Consider the following 6,000-nt stretch of genomic DNA (forward strand, 5'->3'; position numbering starts at 1 on the left):
CCCAGAAAGGGTCTGCCCCGCGCGAATCCCCAGTCGCTGGGACTTACTTGGCCACCAGGTTTACAGACTTCGCAGCCGCTGAGAGCTAGAGAAGAGCCCGGAGAGCGCCATGGTCCGGGGACGCCGGGGCCGGGAAGCGCCGTGGCCCGGGAGGACGCTGCTCCCGCAGTAGCGCGAGGGAGGGGCAGGACCGGGGTGGCCGCCTCGCGGGCCCGGAACGGGAACTGGCTGCGACTACAGGCGCAGGCGCGCCTCTCTGTTGGCGCGCCCAAGAGCCTGCCGGCTGCTGGGAGGGGCCGCCGTCGGGCGGGGGCGGTCAAGGCAGGGTCCCACGGTGCTGCCATTCGCCCGGGTCTGGCGCGGGGGGGGGCGAGAGAAGCTGCCCGCAGAGGGGCGCCCGGTGCGAGAGGGTGAGCCCCTGGCCACCGCGCAGGGCCGAGTGGACAGGCCCAAGTTCGCCCAGAGGTGACACACTTGGGAATTTGTGGTGCCATCGTGCCAGGCCCCTCCTCGTAAAAGTGCCTACCCAGCGCCTGCAACCAGAGCCAAAGCCTGGACATGATAGGGAAACTCTTGTTAAAACGCGACACGTGGTCCTGATGAAATGGAGGTTAACGTAATCAAATTTTAATTACACTGCATACATTTCAATTTATACTTTTTTAAAAATGTAAGCTTTTCTTCCTATCCTTAAATTTGTTCTTGGCAGTGTACATTTTATGTTCTATGCATATGCTCTAATAGGTTGTAAAAGAGTTTTAACATGCTAATAAATGTCCCCAATAAAATAGTTTTAAAACGTTTTGAATGGGGAACGTGTCCATAAGGGATATCATGCTACAGAAAGTTGTCATTCACACTGAAGAAGTACATTCAATCATATAGCCGCTGATGCTTGTGAGTATTAAAATTCCCATCAGAGGCTGCCTTCTGAGAAACAGAAAGTATGTTATTAAATCAAAAGTGAAAGTGCAAACTAAAGTTGATAGGATCAAATGTGCCAACTTGTGTCAGGCCTCTGAGCCCAAGCCTGCATGTACACATCCAGATGGTCTGAAGCAACTGAGGAATCACAAAGGTAGTGAAAATGGCTGGTTCCTGCCTTAGCTGATGACATTACCTTGTGAAATTCCTTCTCCTGGCTCAGAAGCTCCCCCACTGAGCACTTTGTAGACCCTCCACCCCCCCCCCGGCCCCCCCTTGCCCACCAGAGAACAACCCCCTTTGACTGTAATTTTCCACTACCCACACAAATCCTATAAAACTACCACACCCCTAACTCCCTTTGCTGACTCTTTTTTCGTACTCGGCCCACCTGCACCCAGGTGAAATAAACAGCTTTACTGCTCACGCAAAGCCTTTTGGTGGTCTCTTCACACGGACACGTGTGACATTTGGTGCCAAAGACCCGGGACAGGAGGACTCCTTCAGGACACCAGTCCCCTGTCCTCACCCTCACTCTGTGAGGAGATCCACCTACGACCTCAGGTCCTCAGACCAAACAGCCCAAGGAACATCTCACCAATTACAAATCGGGTAAGCGGTCTTTTCACTGTCTTCTCCAGCCTCTCTCACTACCCTTCAATCTCCCTCTATTTCCAATTCCAGTTCTTTCTCCTCTCTAGTAGAGACAAAGGAGACATATTTTATCCATGGACCCAAAACTCCAGCTCCAGTCACGGACTCGGGAAAACAGTCGTCCCTTGGTGTTTAATCACTGCAGGGACACCTGCCTGATTATTCACCTACATTTCATTGGTGTCTGATCACCGTGGGGACGCCTGCCTTGGTCATTCACCCACATTGCCTTGGTGGCAAGTCAATTGTGGGTCACCTGCTTTGGCTGCTCAGCCACATTGCAGCCCAGGGCTGCTCACCACCCCCCTTCTCCAGGTCTCTACCCTCTTTTCTCTGGGCTTGCCTCCTTCACTATGGGCAACCTTCCACCCTCCATTCCCCCTTCTTCTCCCTTAGCCTGTGTTCTCAAGAACTTAAAACCTCTTCAACTCACACCTGACCTAAAACCTAAATGCCTTATTTTCTTCTGCAATACCGTTTGACCCCAATACAAACTCAACAATGGTTCCAAATAGCCAGAAAACAGCACTTTCAATTTCTCCATCCTACATGATCTAGATAATTATTGTCGTAAAATGGACAAATAGTTTGAGGTGCCTGATGTCCAGGCATTCTTTTACACATTGGTCCCTTCCTAATCTCTGCTCCCAATGTGACTCATCCCAAATCTTCTTTCTCTCCTGTCTGTTCCTTCAGTCTCCACCCCAAGCTCTGAGTACTGTGAATCCTCCTTTTATATGGACCCATCTAACCTCTCCCCTCCTCCCCAGGCTGCTCCTCGCCAGGCCGAGCCAGGTCCCAATTCTTCCTCAGCCTCCACTCCCCCACCCTATAATCCTTCTATCACCTCACCTCCTCACACCTGGTCCAGCTTACAGTTTCGTTCCGCAACTAGCCCTCCCCTACCTACCCAACAATTTCCTCAAGGTTAATGCTCCTTTTTCTTTATCCAACCTCTTCCAAATCAATTAGCATTTAGGCTTTTTTGCATCAAATATGAAAACATAGCCCAGTCCATGGCTTTTTTGGCAACAACCCTTAGACACTTTACAGCCCTAGACCCTGAAAGGTCAGAAGGCCATCTTATTCTCAATAGGCATTTTAGTACCCAATCCACTCCCGACGTTACATAAAGCTCCAAAAATTAGAATTCGGCCCTCAAACCCCACAAAAGGAATTAATCAACCTCACCTTCAAGGTGTACAATAATAGAAAGGAGGCAGCCAGACAGCAATGCATTTCTGAGTTACGATTACTTGCCTCTGCTGTAAGACAAAACCCAGCCGCACCTCCAGCACACAAGAACATCAGAATGCCTAAGCCGCGGTGGTCAAGCATTCCTACAGGACCTCCTCCATCAGGATCTTGCTTCAAGTGCCAGAAATCTGGCCACTGGGCCAAGGAATGTGTGCAGCCCGGGATTCCTCCCAAGCCATGTCCCATCTGTGCAGGACCCCACTGGAAATCAGACTGTCCAACTCGCCCAGCAGCCACTGCCAGAGCCCCTGGAACTCTGTCTGGCCCAAGGCTCTCTGACTGACTCCTTTACAGATCTTCTCGGACTGACGCTGCCCGATCGCCTCAGAATCCTCCTGGACCATCACAGATGCTTTGGGTAACTCTTACAGTGGAGGGTAAGTCCGTCCCCTTCTTAATTAATACAGAGGCTACCCACTCCACATTACCTTCTTTACAAAGGCCTGTTTCCTTTGCCTCCATAAATGTTGTGGGTATTGATGGCCAGGCTTCTAAACCTCTTAAAACTTCCCAATTCTGGTGCCAACTTGGACAACATTCTTTTATGCACTCCTTTTTAGTTATCCCCACCTGCCCAGTTCCCTTATTAGGTCGAGAAATTTTAACTAAATTGTCTGCTTCCCTGACTATTCCTAGGCTACAGCCACACCTCATTGCTGCCCTTTTTCCCAGTTCAAAGCCTCCTTTGCATCCTCCTTTTGTATCCCCCCACCTTAATCCACAAGTGTAGGACACCTCTACTCCCTCCTTGGCAACCGATCACACACCCCGTACCATCCCATTAAAACCTAATCACCCTTACCCCGCTCAATGCCAATATCCCATCCCACAGCACGCTTTAAAAGGATTAAAGCCTGTTATCACTCACCTGTTAACAGCATGGCCTTTTAAATCCTATAAACTCTCCTTACAATTCCCCCATTTTACCTGTCCAAAAACCGGACAAGCCTTACAGGTTAGTTCAGGATCTGCACCTTATCAACCAAATTGTCTTGCCTATCCACCCCGTGGTGCCAAACCCATATACTCTCCTATCCTCAATACCTCCCTCCACAACCCCTCCATAACCCATTATTCTGTTCTGGATCTCAAACATGCTTTCTTTACTATTCCTTTGCACCCTTCATCCCAGCCTCTCTTTGCTTTCACTTAGACTGATCCTGACATCCATCAGCCTCAGCAACTTACCTGGGCTGTACTGCCACAAGGCTTCACGGACAGCCCCCATTGCTTCAGTCAAGCCCAAATTTCTTCCTCATCCATTACCTGTCTTGGCATAATTCTTCATGAAAAACACATGCTCTCTCTGCTGATCCTGACTGGCTAATCTCCCAAACCCCAGCCACTTCTACAAAACAACAACTCCTTTCCTTCCTAGGCATGGGTAGGTACTTCCGCCTTTGGATACCTAGTTTTACCATCCTGACTAAACCATTATATAAACTCACAAAAGCAAACCTAGCTGACCCCATTAATCCTAAATCCTTCCCCCACTCCTCTTTCCATTCCTTAAAAAACAGCCCTAAAAGCTGCTCCCACACTAGCTCTCCATAACTCATCCCAACCCTTTTTTCGTTACACACAGCCAAAGTGCAGGGCTGTGCAGTCAGAATTCTTACACAAGAGCTGGGATTGTGCCCTGTAGCCTTTCTGTCCAAATAACTTAACCCTACTGTTTTAGGCTAGCCCCCATTATTCCTGATACCACACCTGACCCCCATGACTGTATCTCTCTAAATCCACCTGGCATTCACTCCATTTCCCCACATTTCCTTCTTTCCTGTTCCTCACCTTGATCACACTTGGTTTATTGCTGGCAGTTCCACCAGGCCGAATTGCCATTCACCAGCAAAGGCAGGCTATGCTATAGTAGTATCTTCCACATCTATCCTTGAGGCTACCACTCTGCCCCGCTCCCCTACCTCTCAGCAAGCCAAACTCTTTGCCTTAACTTGAGCCCTCACTCTTGCAAAAGGACTACACGTCAATATTTATACTGTCTCTAAATATGCCTTCCATATCCTGCACCACCATGCTGTTATGTAGGCAGAAAAAGGTTCCCTCACTACGCAAAGGTCCTCCGTCATTAATGCCTCTTTAATAAAAACTCTTCTCAAGGCCGCTTTACTTCCAAAGGAAGCTGGAGTCATTCACTGCAAGGGCCATCGAAAGGCATCAGATCCCATCACTCGGGGCAATGCTTATGCTGATAAGGTAGCTAAAGAAGCAGCTAGAGTTCCAGCTTCTGTCCCTCATGGCCAGTTTTTATCCTTCTCATCGGTCACTCCCACCTACTGTCCCACTGAAACTTCCACTTATCAATCTCTTCCCACCCAAGGCAAATGGTTCTAGGACCAAGGAAAATATCTCTTTCCAGCCTCACAGGCCCATTCTATTCCGTCATCATTTCATAACCTCTTCCATGTAGGTTACAAGCCGCTAGCCTGTCTCTTAAAACCTCTCATTTCCCTTCCATTGTAAAAATCTATCCTCAGAAAATCACTTCTCAGTGTTCCATCTGCTATTCTATTTCTCCTCAGGGATTTCTCAGGCCCCCTCCCTTCCCTACACATCAAGCTCGAGAATTTACCCCTGCCCAGAACTGGTAAATTGACTTTACTCACATGCCCCGAGTCAGAAAACTAAAATACCTCTTGGTCTGGGTAAACACTGTCACTAGATAGGTAGAGGCCTTTCCCACAGGGTCTGAGAAGGCCACCGCGGTCATTTCTTCCCTTCTGTCAGACATAATTGCTCGGTTTGGCCTTCCCACCTCTATACAGTCCAATAACGGACCAGCCTTTATTAGTCAAATCATCCAAGCAGTTTCTCAGGCTCTTGATATTCAGTAAAACCTTCAATACCCCTTACCATTCTCAGTCTTCAGGAATGGTAAAATGGACTAATGGTCTTTCAAAAACACACCTCACCAAGCTCAGACTCCAACTTAAAAAGAACTGGACAATACTTTTACCACTTGCCCTTCTCAGAATTCAGGCCTGTCCTTGGGATGCTACAGGGTACAGCCCATTTGAGCTCCTATATGGACACTCCTTTTTATTAGGCCCCAGTCTCATTCCAGATACCAGCCCAACTTGAACTGCACCCCAAAAACTTGGATAGAACCTAAAAACTTGCCAACCGAGCAAGTAATTATGCTGAACC

General features: G+C 48.7%; 1 protein-coding gene across 50 annotated transcripts in view; it reads right to left on the reverse strand.

The window, feature by feature from the left end:
- Window positions 1–278, reverse strand: part of NOD1 (nucleotide binding oligomerization domain containing 1) — a 66,754-nt gene extending 66,476 nt beyond the window's left edge. For 28 of the 50 annotated variants that reach the window (XR_010158388.1, XR_010158394.1, XR_010158378.1 and 25 more), the window contains exon 1: window positions 48–278. The gene's annotated coding sequence lies outside the window, so the exon portion shown is untranslated. The remainder of the gene's footprint in view (window positions 1–47) is intronic. The other 22 variants (XR_010158401.1, XR_010158381.1, XR_010158377.1 and 19 more) reach the window with 4 other exon arrangements.
- Between the last annotated feature and the right edge of the window lie 5,722 nt (window positions 279–6,000).

This window comes from Pan troglodytes, chromosome 6 (assembly GCF_028858775.2).
Source record: "Pan troglodytes isolate AG18354 chromosome 6, NHGRI_mPanTro3-v2.0_pri, whole genome shotgun sequence".
Taxonomy (NCBI): Eukaryota; Metazoa; Chordata; class Mammalia; order Primates; family Hominidae; genus Pan; species Pan troglodytes.